The following is an 18,449-nucleotide window of genomic DNA, read 5'->3' as shown; positions in this document are numbered from 1 at the left end:
CTGAGGAGGCCTCAGGAATCTTACAAACATGGTGGAAGGCAACGCAGTCACCTTCTTCACAAGGCAGCAGAAGGGATTGAGTGAGCAAAGGAAAATATGACCACTTTTAAAACTACCATATCCCATGAGACTCACTATTATGAAAATAGCATGAGGGAAACTCCTCCCATGATCCAATCACCTCCCACTGGTTCCCTCCCTGGACACATAGGACTTACAATTTGAGATGAGATTTGGGTGGGGACACAGAGCCAAATCACTTCAGTGATGTTGAGCAGTTTTTCATATGCTCGTTGGCTACACGTCTATTTTCTTTTGAAAAGTGTCCGATCATGCCCTTTGCCCACTTTCTAAGGGGGTTATTTGTTTTTTACTTGTAAATTTGTTTAAGTTTTCTATAGATTCTGAATATTAGACTTTTTGTTGAATACAGAATTTGCAATATTTTCTCTCATTCTCTAAGTTGCATAAGTACTCTGTTGGTAGTTTCTTTTGCTGTGCAGAAGCTCTTTAGTTTAATTAGATCCCATTTGTCAATTTTTGATTTTGTTGAAATTACTTTTGACATCTTCATTATAAAATCTTTGTCAAGTCCTATGTCCAGAATGGTAGTTCCTAGGTTATCTTCAAGGGCTTTTATTGATTTAGGTTTTTATTTATGTCTTTAATTTGTCTCAAATTGATTTTTTTTACATGCAGTGTAAGGTAGGGATCTAATTTCAGTCTTCTGCATATGGTTAGCCAATTATCCCAGCACCATTTTTGAATGGAAAGTCCTTTCCCCCATTGATTTTTGCCAGCTTTGTCAAAGATCAGAAGGTTGTAGATGTGCAGCTTTATTTCTGAGGTCTCTGTTCTGTTCCACTGGTTTATGTGTCTATTTTTGTATCAGTACAATGCTGTTTGTTTAGTGTAGCCCTGTAATATAGTTTGAAGTCAGATAATGTGGTGTCTGCAAGCTCTGTTAATTTTGATTAGGATTGCCTCAGCTGTTTGGGGTTTTTTTCTTTCATGTGAGTTTTCAAATAGTATTTTCTAGTTCTGTGAAGAATGTCATGGTAGTGTGTTAGGAATAGCATTGAATCTATAGGTTGCTTTAAGTAGTACGGCTATTTTGATGATGTTGATTCTTCTTCCTATCTATGAGCATGGGATTATATTCCATTTGTTTGTGTTATTTCTCATTGCTTTGAACAGTGTTTTGTAGTTCTCATTGTAGAGATCTTTTACCTCCTTTGTTAGCTGTATTCCTAGATATTTTACTGTTTTTGTGGCAATTGTGAATTGGATTGTGTTTCTGATTTGGCCCTCACCTTGGAAGTTGCTGGTGTACAGGAATTTTACTAATTTTTGTACATTGATTTTATATCCTGAAACTTAGCTGAAGTTGTTTTTGGGCCAAGACTATGGGGTTTTCAAAATATAGAATCATATTTTCTGCAAACAGAGACGGTTTAACTTCCTCTATTCCTTTTGAGATGCCTTTTATTTATTGCTCTTGCCTGATTGCTCTGACCAGGAATCTCAATACTATGTTGAACAAGAGTGGTGAGAGAGGGCATTCTTGTCTTAAACTGGTTTTCAAAAAGCCATTTCCAGATTTCCCCCATTCACGATGATGTTGGCTGAGGGTATGTCATAGATGGCTCTTATTATTTTGAAGTACATTCCTTCAAAATAATAATAATTCCTTCAAAGACTAGTTTATTAGGAGTTGTTAATATAAAGAGATGTTCAATTTTATCAAAAACCTTTTCTGCATCTATTGAGATAATCATGTGGCTTTTGTTTTTAGTTCTGTTTATGTGGTAAATCCCATTTATTAATTTGTGTATTTTGAACCAACCTTGCATCCTATGGATAAAGTCTACTTGATCATGGTATATTAACTTTTCATTGTGCTGCTGGATTCAGTTTTGTTAAGAATTTTTGAATGTATGTTCATCAAGGATATTGGCCTGAAGTTTTCTTTCTTTGTTTTGTGTCTGCAGCTTTTGGTATCAAAATGGTGCTGGCCTCATCAAATGAGTTTGAAAAGAACGCCTTCTCAGTGTTTTGTAATTGTTTCAGTAGAAATGGTAGTACCTCTTCTTTATATGTTTGGTAAAATTCAGCTGTGTATCTCTCTGGCCCTACCCTTTTTTTTTTTTTTTTTTTTTTGGTAGGTAGGGTTTTTTTTTTTCTTTTTTTATCACTGATTCAGTTTTAGAACTCATTATTGGTCTATTAAGGAAATCAATCAATTTCTAGTTTAGTCTTAGAAAGTTGTACATGTCCAAAAATGTGTCCTTTTTTTTCTATTTGACTATTAGTTTATGTGCATAAAAGTGCTCATAGTGGTCTCTGCTGTTTTTATTTTGTTTGTATTTCTGTAGAGTCAGTGGTAACATCAGGTGTTAGGTGTTTATTTGGATCTTCTCTCTTTTTTGATTCATAAATTTAGCTGGAAGTCTATGTTATCAAATAATTAACTCCTGAAATTATTAATCTTTTTTACTTTTTGTGTTTGTGCCTGAGTTTCCTTCAGTTCTGCTCTAATTTTGGTTATTTCTTGTCTTCTGCTAGCTTTACAGTTATTTACTCTTGCTTCTTTAGTTCTTCTAGATGTGATGTTAGATTGTTAATTTGATAGCTTTCTAACTTTTGGATTTGGGTATTTAGTGCTATAAATGTTGCTCTGAACACTGCATTAGCTGTGTCCCAGAGATTCTGATATGTTGTATCTTTGTTCTTATTAGTTTCAAATAACTTCTTGATATCTGTCTTAATTTCATTATTTACCAAAAAGTCATTCAGGAGCAAGCTGTTTAATTTTCTTGAAATGGAAATTTTCATGTTATGGTTTTGAGTGATTTTCTTAGCATTCATTTCTACTTTTATTGCACTGTGGTCCCAGAGTGTGGTTGGTATGATTTTCCTTTTTTTAAAATTTGCTAATATTGGTTTATGCCTGATTTGTGGTTGATTATGGGATATGTACCATGTGGCAATGGGAAAAATGTTTATTCTGTTTTGCAATGAATAGTTTTGTAGATATATATTCAGTCCATTTGGTCAAGTGTGGAGTTCAGGTCCTGAACATCTTTGTGAATTTTCCACCTCATTTATCTATCTAATACTGTCAGTGGGGTGTTGAAGTCTCTCATCGTTACTGTCTGGGAATCTGAGTCTCTTGTGCTCCTGTATTGGCTGCATATGTATTTAGAATAGATAGGTCTTCTTGTTTAATTGAACCCTTTCCATTATGTAATGCCCTTATTTATTATTGTTATTTTTTGTTGGTTTAAAGTCTGTTTTATCTCAAATTAGAATTACAAATCCTGCTTTTTGTTTTGTTTTGTTTTCCATTTACTTGGTAGATATTTCTTCGTCCTTTTATTTTGAGCCAGTGGGTGTCATTGGACATGAGATGGGTCTCCTGAAAAATCATAACATTAGATCTTGATTTTTTATTCATTATAAAACTTGCCAATCTATGCCTTTTAAGTGGGGCATTTAACCCATTTCTATTCAATGCTAGTATTGATTTGTGTGGATTTCATATTGTTATTGTGTTGTTAGGGGGTTACTATGCAGATTTGTTTATATGGTTAGTTATAGTGTCACTGGCCTGTGTACTTAAGATTGTTTTTGTAGTGGCTCATAATGGTCTTTCCTTTCCATATTTCGTGCTCCTTTCAGGACCTCTTTTAAGGCAGGTTTGGGGGTAACAAATTATCTCAGAATTTGCTTATTTGAAAAGGCTCTTATTTCTTGTTCACTTATGAAGTTCGGCTGGATACAAGATTCTTGGGTGAAAATTTTTTCTGTAATAATACTAAATGTTGGTCCCCAATATCTATAGCTTGTAGGGTTTCTGCTGATAGATCCACTGTTAGCCTGATGGAGCTACCTTTGTAGTTGACCTGCTGCTTCTCTCCAGCTGCCTTTAACATATTTTTCTTTCCTTTTCACCTTACAGAATCTGATGTTTATGTGTCTTGGATGGTCTTCTTGTATATTATCTCACAGGGGTTCTCTGCATTTCCTGGATTTGAGTGTTGGCCTCTCCAGCAAGATTGGGGACATTTTCATGTACTATATACAAAGTTGTTTTCAAATTGCTTGCTTACTCTTCATCTCTTTCAAGGACATACATAATCCCATATTTCTCAGAACTATTGTTCATTCTCTTTTATTCTTTTTTCTTTATTTTTGTCTGACTGAGTTATTTCAGAGAGCCAGTTTTCAAGCTCTAAGATTCTTTCCTCAACATGATGTATTATTCTGTTAATACTTGAGATTGCATTATGCAATTCTTGAAATATGTTTTTCAAGTTTATTGATCAGTTTGGTTATATTTTATAATGGCTATTTTGCCTATCACCTCCTGTCTTGTTATATTGTAATTCTTAGCTTTGTTGGATTGAGTTTTGGTATCTTCCTGAATATCAAGAGTCTTTGGTCCTATCCATATTCTGAATTCAATTTCTGTAATTTCAGCCGTTTCAATCCAGTCAATAACTCTTGCTTGGAAATCAGTACAGTAATTTAGAGGAAAAAAAGGTGCTCTAGCTTTTTGAGTCATGAGAATTCTTGAACTGCTTCCTTCTCGTTTGTTGATCTGATGTTTCTGCAATCTTTGAAGCTGCTGTCCTTTGGATGTATTTTTTGCCTTCCTTTTTTTTTGTGGATTTCCTTGGGGGTTTCATTATGGTATATGGTGGATTCAGTTGACTGGCTTCAATTCTCATCCACTCCTGGGTCTTGGAGTGTCCCCTCCAATTCCTGATGCCCATCTTTCTTTTGTTGAGTATTGTAGTCCCATGGATCCTTCAGGCAGAGGCTGCAATTGGCAGACAAGTCATATCCTTCCCAGGTCAGCCCTATTCTGCTGTCCATGTGTTTCCTGGGGAAAACAGGGTTGCACCTGCTTGTAAAGTTCACTCAGAAATGAGACTCCTGGGTTGGAAGCTCTAGTGGGTGTGGCCTGTCTGGCTAATGGAGGTAGAGATGGATGGAGTTCTTGCCCGGCCACCTGAGTGTCTCCAAGGCAACAATAGGCTGTGCCCTTCAGCAAATTCAGGCAGAAGTAGGACTGCTGGGCCGGAAGCTCCAGCATGTGTTGCCCACCTGGCTTTTGGTGGCAGTGGTGGGTGGGCTCATGCATCCTGCTGTCCTGGTGTTTCCCAGGACAACAGGAGGCTATGCTCTCCAGGTAAGTTCACACAAAATTGGAGCCGCTGGGTGGGAAGCCCTAGCAGGCATTGCCTGACTGGCTATGAGTGATGTGGGTGGGTGGAGTGGCTGGTTGAGTTTGGGCGGAAACAGGACTGCTGAAATGGAAGCTGGGGCCAAGCTCCATCAAGGAAAAGGGCATGGAGCAATTTTACTGCTCCCAGGCATCACAACTGCAACCTGTGTTGGGGCTGTGATGTCAAGTGCTAGTCTCATCTGGAGCCTCATGGTGGGCATGGAGCAATCTTACTGTTCTCAGGCACTGCAACTGCAGCCTGTGTTGGGGCTATGGTGCCAAGTGTTGGTCTGTTCTGGAGCCCTGTGCTTATAGTGGTTCCCTTGGACTTCAGAATTAGCTCCATAAGACATCCAAGTGGCTGACTGCCTTAGTATAGAATCATGGTGGGAGAATGCAGAAGCAGGGGTGGGCAATGGGATTCTCCCATTTGGAGTCTTGCACAGGTTCCTGTGGAGAATGTGAAAACTCCTGGGTGCTTTCACTCACTTATCCTTTCCTATATTGGAAGGGCTCTACTCTCTCTGCCCTGAGCACAGACAGGCTGTAACCAATTTGCCTTCTCTCTACTACCTCTGTTCTCTGGCTGCCTTGATGGATTCCAATGTGGTTTCTCAAATGATTGGCCTGCAGGGTAAGTGTTCGCTAGCCCTCTGCTTTCCTTCCCATGAGATATTAGCCATAAATTGCTTCCAGTCTGGCATCTTGGCCCCTTCACCCCACCATGTTAACCTTTTCACCATTGCTGGAAACCAATAATATTTTCCTCCCTGGAGTACTTTGGACATGCTTGTCCCAAGATCTAGAATGGACTAGACTGTGCATGATTAGCTCGATCTTTACCTTGGCATCATTTCGTCAAATAAATTTTCACTGAATGTTCTACTTTAATAGGGTTCCTCTATTATTCTCTCAGTCTTTATTCCCTTCATAGCATTTATTATAACTTAAAGGCACCTTGCCTTGTTAATATTTTGATATATTTTATCAAATTTCCATCCATCGTTTCACCTTATTTTTAACTTTTATTGTGAAATAATTATAGATTTACAGGAAGTTTCAAAAATAGTCCTTGTCTGATGTGTCCTTTGCCATTTTCTCCTAATATTTACATCTTAGATTACTATAGTATAATATTAAAACCATGACATTGATATATGTTTGTATAGTTCTATGCCATTTTATTGCATGTAGAGATTCATGCAACCACCACTGCTATCAAGATAGAGAACTATTCCATCACCACAAGCATCTCCTTCATGATACCTCCCTTCCTTGGCACTTACCAAGCCATCCTTAACTCTTGGCAACAGCTTATCTGTTTCCCACATCTATAATTTTAATGCACCTTATTTTTGGTTACTTAATTCTGGCATGTCTCCTCTACCAAAAATTAAACTCCACAAAAATAGAGACATACCTGTCTTATTCACCATTTACACTCACTTCTGAATTTCCTGGAATCCAAGTTGTCTATTATAAGATTATCTGGTAGATGTCCCTAATCCAATTTCAATGCTCTATTTAAAAGCAGAGTTTAGAAAAAATAAAGAAGGACTCTCAATCAAGGCAGTGTCCTGCCAAAATTTTAATAACAGCTCTTTTTATTAATAAATACTCTATTATTCACTAGCAATAGGCAGCAAACTTGATGTGACAATGCCAGTCAATATACTGAAAAAAATGCATCATAAGTGAAACATAAAAGTTAAGGGGCAACCATATTAATATGCAGAGAAACATAGGGCTTTATTGAAAAACCTACCATGTTACAGTGTTTTGGAAGTATTATTTGTTATAAAACTTGCACAGTTTGGGAATGGCTATGTAAAATTAACAGCTGGATGGAGTTATGGAATCATTTACCAACGAGTTGTGTCTCAAGAACAATTGCTCCAAATGCATTGACTTGATTTTAAAAGAGATGCTGACAACTATGAGAAGACCATGAAAAGCATTTTATTCGAAAACAATTCTCTTAGGGCTGTATGTGATTTCTATTTTTATTTTATCTGCCTTTTATTGACAGCATATTTTTGTATCAATTGTTCACTTCAGAAATATTTAACATCCCTTAAAAAATTATTTGCATCACAGCAGCCTCTTTACCTGTTAAGATTTCATCTGTCCTGCTATTTACTTATCTCATGACATCATGTTTTGTGTCAGAAATCAGGGTCATTTGAAATTGGAATGACTGTAACTTCATACACTATGAAGAATTGGAGAAAGATGCCAATTGTGCTTTACCAACCATTTATTCTATTCCTAGTCTCCTCCGCATTTATAAAGCACCCATTGACTTACCCTAAGGATCACTCATAAATTCAAGTTCTGAAGTCAAAATAATCACTCGGGTTATAAGCAACTTCCATTTATTTATAGCAAAACAGGATAAGGAAGTCCCAAAGTAACTGGAAAAAAATTATTCTCTTATTTAACTAGCAAGAAAGAAATCAAGCTATGAAAATATTTTGGGTATAAACAGAAATTTTCAAGAAAAAAGGTGATATTTTCTTTTGCTCATAGTTTTATTTATGCAATTTCAACAAATCTTGACATGCAAAGAAAAATTTTAACTTCTTATACCATGATAAGATCTACAATAAGAGTGTTAGCAAGTTGAACTCATCAGAACTTTATGAAAACAGCTGAACTATAAAGAAGGACTCTGTGTAAGCCATACCTTTAGAAGATATAAGGGGAATTTCATTGCCACCTATGAATCATTTATAATAAAAGCAAAAGCATAAATTATGTATTAAACACCATTGGGTAATATTGCTATTACCATTTCATTTGAATACATGATTCAGTCTTAGGAAGATTTACAGGCCCTGTTACTCCGTTTCTTTCCAGAATGTTTCCAGTAAAATCTTATATTTGTTCTGATAATATATCTAGACAAATATCTAGAAGGATCTAAAGCAAAAGACAGATATTTTTAGTTGTTTCAGGACTAACACATGACTCAAATGGAGAATCAATTTAGGCTTTCAAAAGGTTTTTCACCATTGCTTCTGTTGTACATAATGATACACAAGTAAAAAGTTTCCAACAGCAGGAATGAATAATGTAAAATGATTTTATTTGGTACTTTCAAATTTTAACTCATTGACTGACAGTCACACTGAATTTAATTTGAATACCACAAAATGGGTTTCAGAGTTACCAAGACAGAAGTTGCAATTTCAAATCTAACATTTCTTAGTTAAGTAATATTTGCCAAATTGTTGTTCCACTCCAAGTTAAGGTTTTCTTGTGAGTAAAGTAGGAATATTAAACTCTGCCCTGTAGAAATGATTGTTTGGATTAAGTGAGTATATGCATATTCACATATAGTAGATGCTTAATCAAGTTTATTTGATTCTTCTCATTTTTTAAAATTTTTGTTTTCTTCTCTGAATCCGTTTCTAGAATTTCCATTTCTTTAATGTTAATAGTTCATAGAATCTTGTCTTAAGACTATTCTTTTGACAATCTGTATTTTCTTTCAGAACATCTCATTTATTTCCATAATTTCCATAATTAGTAAAGTTCAAAGTCTCATCTCATTTCTCCTGACATTATGTCTCTCCTGACTTTATTTCTCCTTACTTTTAGCTACTATTTTTGAATGCCAGAAGCCACCTCAAAATGATCATATTCTAAAACACAATAATGATTAAATTTTCACTGCCCAAACTCACTCTTCTCTCAATAGTCTATATCTCAGTTGTCAGTAGCGCCATTTTATCTGTCAGCAAAAACAATTCAGAAACTCCTCTTCGTGTCCCCTTTAATGCATAATCTGTTTCTCTCAACCCTATCCCTGAGAAGTTTTTTTGTTCCTGTCTCTCATCCACATCACTATTTCCAACGCCACAGCCTAGGCCCTCCCTTATCCATTGTACACTCCCACTGAACCATTTATTGTAAATGCCATACTTTTATTATTTTAACAATATCTCTTCATAATCTACAGAATGAAATTGAAATATAAATGACCCTAATGCGGCTAATCACCCATCTTTACTTTGTGAATGCCCTTCACACAGATGCCATGTTTGCTCTTCTATTTTACAAAACAAACCATTTCCTTTTCTTTGAAAGTGATAAGCCCTTCTCATCCTTCCAAGATTAGCTTAAATAAAGATTTTCTGTTGTGGGAAGCCTTGATGGCATCTTACATGCAAAGTTAGTTTTGTTCTCCTTTGTTCTCCAATAGCAGTTTTGAAAAATTTAGATTATTGCCCTTTGCCTATTGTACATATTTATTTGTTTATGGGTTTATACAAATAATATATGCCTATATTTTCACACTTCTTGGACAGACCCTTAAAGATAGAGACTTGGATTTTATTCACTTTAATTCACTTCTGTAAACTACACTTTGGAAAAATAAGAAGCATTCAATAAATAATGCTTATAGGTAAAATTTGTGGCATCCTCTCAGCCTGATATATGCGGAGATACAAAATAAATTTTTCTTGACTTTAAATAAAATGATATAATATTAAGAAGGTTAATTGCTTCTTACGGTGCACAGAATTTTATGTTCCATGTAACAATTTCCACTTATTTTTTAATATGTATTTAGAAACTAAGAATAAGTTATCGGTTTGAATTACCAATAGATAATTTATCAGTCTCAAACAATCTGGCATATTTCTCAAAACTGCATTTTAGAAATTTTCTAAAATAACCAATCTATTTTAAGCAATTTTCCTTTGAAGAAATCCCTCAAAATGTGACAGAAAAACATTTTCCTTGTGGATTTTTATATACCTTTGTTTTTCAAATCAAACACTGTATTCAAGCAAAGCCTAACTTTGGAATCTTATATTAAGTAAAACAGAAAAATCCCAAGCTGCTACAGAGCTCCAAATGCTTAATCCCCCTTTCTGCAGCCCAGCTTCTCCCCATCTGCTGGTTTTCCAAAAGGAGCCTCAAAAAGCACCACTCTCGAAACAGGATGAATAGTGTTGCAACGCTCTGTTCTAAGAGACCACTATCCATAGCAGATGCTCAATGATTTCAGAACCAAGAAATTGGGTGAGCAAGGTAGGTGTTTTGAGTAGAACTGATTTGGTCATCAGTTAAATTTGCATCTCTACTATTTTTTATGCAAAGTCTTTCTCTGTGATATTACATCTTCAAATTTTCATCCCCACTTGTGCCAAGTGGCTGTCTAAAACCTTCAATTAGAATCTATATTAATCTAGTTTGTTTATGAGAAGATGAGTGGCCTGCAGACGCCCATAAATGCATTAGAACATGTCCTGGAATTTTTTATTTTTGTTATTTAAAAAATGCTAACAGGGCTTTTATTTATGACCTTGATTTTATCTCAGATTTGGGCAGATGCTATCAGGACATGACAAACAGGGAGGATAATTTGTGTATTATCAAGGACAGAGGAACATTGAGAGTATTCAGAAAAAAATTGAAAATTATCTATTACAAGTTATCTGCAGCTCTGAGAGAGAACATTTAAAACATTCTTTTTGGATATGGATTTTTATTTCATGGGTTAATATTGTAATATTTTATAATGACTTTTTCTTTTTTAATATAGATTTCAGAATTCTCTTTATTATTTTTCATTTTTAACAAGTAACATTTGCTCTGATTGAGGCACTGTTCTGATACCGAGCCTCACAGGGTGAACAAACAAAATCTCTAGCTACACAGAGCTTATATTTCACTGGTGGTAACAGACAGCAATTGAGATAAATAGGTAAAATATAGAGATTTTCTTATTAGTAATAAGTTCCACTTATAAACTGATACCAATATAATCACTAAGATTATTTTGTATTTCCCATATTTAACCTAAAACATTTAATAAGCTTTCAGTGAATTTTTCTTGCTCTTTTATTTTCCAAATACTTTAGGCTTTTACTTTATATTCCTCACTTTTAACTGATTTTTCAACCCCTGCACCCTATTCTTTTCTAACAATTTCTCTCTCTAAATGATTTGTGTTCCACTGGCAGCTCTGTGCTAAAGAAAGTGATATATCCTGATGAAGCCATTAAGCACTGTACTGTGGACATTAAGAGAATGATATAGGCATGATTTCAATCATGCAAAAGGAGACTACCCTTGTTCTAAGAAGGAAATGCACCCGAGAGCTTAACCCACTGTAGTTTACATTTTCATTTCATTAGATTCAAATCTGGAGATGTCAGAAGAAATTAACGCTTTTCCCCCACAAGGCAATCACTGTAAGTATCATCATCATCAGATGTGTGTTGCACACACGCAGAGAGCAGGGCTGGAACTTGGAATCTACAGCACGCTGAGAAGAACCAAAGTACAAATTGAGGAGAAATGGGTTGACAATATGGAAAATGTATTAAAAGAAAGTTGGACTCTCCAGCTTGTACCGTCAAGATTTTCCGTAAAAATCACTGTTATACAAAAGTCGTAATATTGTTTCCAAGCTCTGTTGTAACACCAAGTTATGTTTAAGTATCTAATTACCCTTATACTTAAAGTATTATGTACTTAATTTTCTTTGAAATATAGATGTAACCTGTTTTATGAAATAGATCCTTGAATGGCATACAGAAATTATGTATTTTGGGTAAATCAGGTTTTAAATTAAGAACAGGTCATAGAACTAAAGTAAGGTCTATAAGAAACTGTATTTACCAAATGCAAAATTAGAGCAATTGTACTTTAATTTGATATTATTGCGGGGACAAATATGAAATAATAGGATGTTTAAGCCACTTCACATACATTGTCTATTTTGTTAAGGCTTAATTTCGTGTTTATTGAAACATTTCTTGATTATATGATACATGGTATATATACAATTTTGGTATACACATGGTATCAAATTAAGTTCTATAAAGTATATGGTATTTTGATTAAATTATTAACAAATCCTTTCTAACAGATCAAAGATATTTGCTCTTAAGCAGGGCAAGCCCAAAGTAAAAAGATACTAGAAATCATTTTAATTCCTTCAGAAAATACTATTTACCAAAGTCTATGTTGTCTTTCATAATGAAACATTCTGGATAATGAAATGTATATCTTTTAAGCATTAAAAACAAAAATTAACCATTCAAAATTAAAATTATACTATAATACAAAATGCACTGATATTCTTGCTTTCAATTTAAACTAGTTAAACACTAAGATTTTTTCAACACAAATCTATTTTCTCTGACAAACATTAAATTATTTTAATTTTTTTTGAAATCTAGGTTCATAATTAATAATACCAATTATTTAACTGAACTATATTAAAAACAAAACCTTAGGGCCTGTGGAAGGGCTATTTACCTTTATAGAAAATAATACCAAACTGTTTAAAGCTCAAAATCATGGGCCTGCTTTTCTTACCTTATTTTTTTCATCGCTTTCTTTCTATTATATCAAAAGATTTTAGTTTCCAATGCCATTTCTGTAGCTAAAAAAAGCATTTCCTCTACTTGGGATTATAATTATAAATTAATGTGACCTTCGAAAGCAGAAAGCAATCTCATTAGAATTAAGTATAAACTAAGTTTATAGACCTGAGTAAGAATTCCAGGGTTTCTCTTTAAAAAGTATAAAGATAGTGAAATTGCTTTAAGCCAATCATTTTGGGTGTGTGGGTGTGTTTGTGCATGTGTGTGATGCATTACTAATTTGTCTTATCTTGATAAAAAATAGAAAGGTTATTATTTGGAAACATGAAATAGAACTATAATTTAAAAATCTATTTAAATTTAGAGAAGCACTAGAGTCTGGTAATTGGCTGATCTGCACAACTTGTTCTGATAGTTACTCTTTGGAAATTATTATTATTAAATTTGAAAATATTATTTTGCTTTTTAGGTAAGTGATATACAGGTGAGGTGTTTTTACATGTGCTCAACACTAAGTTATTATTAGTTTTGTTTTGTTTTTGGTGAAGAGAAGACAAATAGAAGCAATGGGCTCTTTCATAAAAGAATTTAGATGCTGCCCAAGGCCATGGGAGCCCACCCCTTGCATCAGCATGCCTTCGAGGTGAGACATGGAGTCAAAGGAGATTATTTTGAAATTTTAAGATTTAAACCCTGCAGGATTTCAGACCTGCATAGGGCCTGTGCTCCTTGGTTTTGGTCAATTTCTCCTTTGTGGAAAGGGAACATTTACTCAGTGCTTGTACACCCATTGTATCCTAGAAGTAACTAGTTTGCTTTTGACTTTACTAGCTCATAGGCAGAAGAGACTTGCCTTGTCTCAGATGAGACTTTGGACTTGGACTTTTGAGTTAATGCCGGAATAAGTTAAGACTTTTCGGTGCTGTTGGGAAGGCATGATTGGTTTTGAAATGTGAGGACATGAGATTTGGGACGCGGCAGCAGCAGAATTATATGGTTTGGCTCTGTGTCTCTAGCCAAATCTCATCTTGAAATGTAATCCCCATATGTGGGAAGAGGGGCCTGGTGGGAGGTGATCAAATCATGGGGCAGACTTCCCCTTGCTGTTCTTGTGATGGAATTCTAACAAGATCTGGTCATATGATAAGTGTGTAGCTCTTTCCTACTGGCTCTCTCTCCTGTTTTCCCATGGAAAAGACAAGCTTTCTTCCCCTTCACCTTCCACCATGATTGCAAATTTTCTGAGGCCTCTCAGTCATGTTTCCTATTAAGCCTGTGAAACTGTGAACCAATTAAACCTCTTTTCTTTATAAATTTACCCAGTGTTAGATAGCTCTTTATAGCAGTGTGAGAATGAATTAATACAGATGCTAATTGGGGAACAGGGAACTGTGTAAGTGAAGAATGAAATAAAAATACAGGATGACATGATGAGGAGTTGGTGTTTTGAACTATGTGTGGTTCCTGGCCTAGCAGCATCTAATTCATCTGATAGTTTGTTACACATGCAGACCTGTAGGCCCAACCTCATACCTGCTGTATAAGAACCTGCATTTTTGTAAGATCCTCGGAAGGCCCATATGCACCTTAACATTTAAGAAACAGTTTCATAGTAGACCACTGTAAACTTATTCTCATTATAAACATTTTTGAATTACATGGAAGATGACATGCAATGCATAACATAAACATAGAAAGGAGTACACACTAAGAGGCTCTGGATCTCAAAGCCCAAATAGGCCTAACTCTGTATCCAAGGAAATACATACCTAGGGAGACTACTGGAAGATAGGAAAGAGAGAGCAATCTCTCAAATTATCTCTTAGCGGTAAATTCTTGACAGTCTACTAAGTTCAAACCTTTGAGGACATAATCTTTTTCAAATAAAAATACACCCTAACTAAATGCTACTTTGCCTCTATAAATCTTACTAGCCCTAGAAACCCAAAGTGAATTCCTGTCTAGACAATGTTCTCGATACTGATTTTCTCGATCATAGTGCTAGGTAGGGCTATGTGCATGTGTATGACTGAAGATGCTTCTGTGTATTTAAGATTAAAACCTAATGCAAATTATAAAATCCTTCATGAGAGCAGACACAGCATATGATTCTTTGCTTTTCTAACAGCATATAGTATAATGTGTGTCTCATAGAGACAAGAAGGAGAGAGCTGAGCTGTCATAAAGGAGAGGTAGAAAGACGACATGCCTGGGACTGGGAGGTTACAGAAAAGAAGATGGGTTTTCATGGCTCTCTATTTTTCCCAGGTGTGTTCTAGGGTACTAACAATCTCACTCTTTATATACAATTGTTTTGGGAAGCTGTAAGAATGTTGTGAAGGGTTAACCTAGCTATTGATTTAGTTGGCAACTGTGGAAGCATTCAGGGTTCAGTGTAATCCTTGTACCCCTGTTAGTAACCTGCTTGTCCTCTAAACTGTCTCCAAGTGAAAGCTTGCAACCCTGGGCATTCCCCATATGCTTTGGCATCAGTCTTTGGCATTCACTGTCGTTTCATAAAATAACATCCTTCTCGAAAACAGATTGGCAAAAGAAATCAAGGGAAATCCTTGGCAATTTGCCTTGAATCTCAGTGGATGTTATGCTTTTCTACAGGGAGCACAGGCAGGTAGACTTAGAATGAGCTAGCCTTGCTCAAGAGTCAGATGCAGGTGAAGAGAAAGCAAGAGATCTGGGATGAAGGCAGTCCTTCCTCATAGCAGGCCGTCACTCAGTTTACCTCTTCCATTTGGGTAGGAATAAGAAAATGAACAGGTTTACCAATTCCATCATCCAGAAATAAAAAATTTAATAATGTCTAAAATTTTTGTATTAAAGCATTTTATTTTTGTTGTTCACATCTAGGTACAGTTTAGTAAAAGCAGTAAAAGATTTTAACTTGATTGACTATGTGTTGAAAAGAATAAGATTCTGATTTTAGAGACATTCTAGATGGGACAGATTCTTCTCCTCTACTTAGGCCAAGACTTAAATGTACATGGTGGCCAGGTTGGGTGGCTTATGCCTGTAGTCTCTATACTCTGGGGAGGCCAAGGTGGAAGGACCTCTTGATGCCAGGCGCTCAAGACCAGCCTTGTGAATATAGCAAGATCCTGTTTCTACAAAAAATTATAAAAACTAAGCGGGCATGGTGGTGCATGACTGTAGCCTTAGCTCCTCAGTCAGGAAGCTGAGGCAGCAGGATGCTTTGAGCCAGAGAGTTAGGTGCTGTAGTGAATGAACCATGATCACTATACTATACTGCAGCCTGGATAACAGGAGACCTCATCTCAAAATAAATAAATAAATAAATAAATAAAAATGTGCATGAAAATCACTTGGGAGTATATAATAACACAGAATTTTGGCCCGCAAATCTCAGTCATTCTGATATGCTAGGTCTAAAGCAAGGCATAAGTATGAATTTTTAATGGGACCCCTTTGCCATTCTAATTAAGAGAAAGACTATCTGCCCCAGATCTTTGTTACGAAGATCTGTGAGTCAAAAAGCATAATTTTAGCTGCCAACCTATCCTTTAGAAATCAGCCTACTTCCTTTTTTAATGCTTTTTGTCTTTCTGCAAGTTTTTCTGTTTGTTCCTTACTCCTGGAGTGAGCAGCAGAGAAGGTAAAATACAAATGTATCCACAGTCTGTTGATATGTATTCAAAAATAATCTTCTGGAGAGGGTGCCCATATGTTCCGGTTGCCCAATTTATGCCATTTGTCCCAGCAATGCATCCTATATCACTCCCAAAAGTGTTCAAGTTTGAACAATGAGTTTCATGGTCACCTTAATCCTAAATTAACAACTATAAGTGAGAAGCGTGGAAAAGTGCATTCGTATCTAAATAATTCTATTTTCTGCTTTTCAAAGCCATTCCTCAAGTAGAGAGCATGAATGTCATTCAAAATGTGTTCTTAAAAAGGAATAACTGTATAAATTTTAAAGCATTTATTATGGTCTCCAAAACAAATGCTTAATGACAAATTCTCTACTCTTATCTTTTTTGGGGGGGATTAGGAAAACTTTCTGATGTCAACAACTGGGATGAAAATGCAATGTCAATAAAACGTCAAAACATAAATCTAAAAATACTTTAATTTAAAACAAATGAAGCCATCATTTATATAATTCCATTAGGTTTTCTGCCAGACCCTAATTCAAAATGTGTAAATTATTAACCATATTACATTGTATTCAGTTCTTCATTTTTCACTAATAGGTGGCTGCCTAAATTTCTACAGTTGCTATAATTTTTCTTGAGAATTTATAGAATTTTAATATTAGATTACATGAAAAAATACTAGCATTTTTTTAACCTTACGTTTTACTCACCCCTTTCAACCACTGAAACTCAATTTATTAAAAGTGTAAAAGCAGCCAGAGGAAGGAAGGAACTCTGCTGCAGCTGCTGCAAACCAACATTTTTGAAAATTGGAAATCTCTTGCAGGTTATTCAGCCTCCACACCTCAAAATTAATAAGAATATAAACTCGTACTACAAATGTGTACCCTTTCTTCTTGGAAATTCAGGGAAGTGTTATTATGAGATTGTTGTGATTCTAATTTAAATTCAGAATCTCTAACAAGCTTTGTGCCAGCCTTGAGAACTTTGTCTGTCCATCTATCTGCCTGCCTGCCAAACTGTATGTTTTGCTATCCAGCAACCCAAATTCTCTCACCAGGATCCTAAATATATCTACCCCCTATAAAGCAAGACCTTATGCCTCAGTTTACCCATTTCAGCTGACTTTGCTTCTCTAACTCTTAGCCTCCTGTCTCATCTTAATCAAACACCTGTATCTGACCATTACTCCTCCATTCTTGAGAAACAGCACAGGAAAGCACCACATTCACTCACATGCAAATAAGCATGCTGGAAACACTGTTTGCCAAGGCTAGAACCTATTAATAGATACCATCATGCAGTGAAAGGTGGCACTGAAAATCAGGTTCCAAAGTTCAATGTGTAAGTGTGGTTTCAAGTTACTCCGACCACAGCAGCATCAACAGAACGGAGATCAAAACAAGGTGGTATCTGCTGAGATAATTACCCTGGAACATAAAGTTAGCTCAGACAATGAAAGGAAGGACTAGTTCACCCGTCTTTCTGGACTTCAGTCCAAAACATTTTCAGCATCAGGGGATCAGAGTTCATCTGCAGCCCATTTTCCATTGTCCTGTTTTCAGGCTCCTAATCCACCACCTCTTCTTGCATACAGAGATTCTAGCTTGTGGCCTACAGTAGGTCTTACATTACACTCAGCAATCTATAGGCTAAACCTTCTAATTGGAGGACTGTGAAACTTACGCGACTGTAATATATCACCAGCTTCCTGGACTGGGGGCCACACTCAGTTATACGGGAACCAGTATATGCAGGCACCAGTCTCAAGTGTGAATTTTAACTTGAGCTATTGACTGCTTGGATTCAAACGACCAATTTGCCTCCTGGAGGCTTAACTTCAGTGCTGACTGCTTGAATCCTAAAGATTAGATATCCTTGTGGAAATTCCAGGTTTTGTAGACATGTCTACAACCCCACTTTGTGGGTAGTTTTAAAACATATTTTGCTGGACATTTCAGGTTTCACCAGATCTTGATTAAGAAAATAAAACAGCATGATGCTCACACGCACCAGATCAAAGCTCCAGGCAGGCAGAGAAGGAAAACGAGGTACTCTAAAAGGGCTTCCCACACAGCCATCAGAAATAGATAAACAAATCTGTTTTAAATCTCTATAATAGTTTTAGACAATTGGTGTCTGAGATTTGTAAAGGTTTAATATAAAGATCAGTGTCCAACTAAGTACCACAAAAAATTGAAATCAAAAGAAAAAGAAAGAAAGTTCATGACCTTCTTT

This window comes from Callithrix jacchus, chromosome 6, assembly GCF_049354715.1.
Source record: "Callithrix jacchus isolate 240 chromosome 6, calJac240_pri, whole genome shotgun sequence".
Taxonomy (NCBI): Eukaryota; Metazoa; Chordata; class Mammalia; order Primates; family Cebidae; genus Callithrix; species Callithrix jacchus.
The sequence above is the reverse complement of the archived record's forward strand: the minus strand, read 5'-3'. Positions refer to the sequence as shown.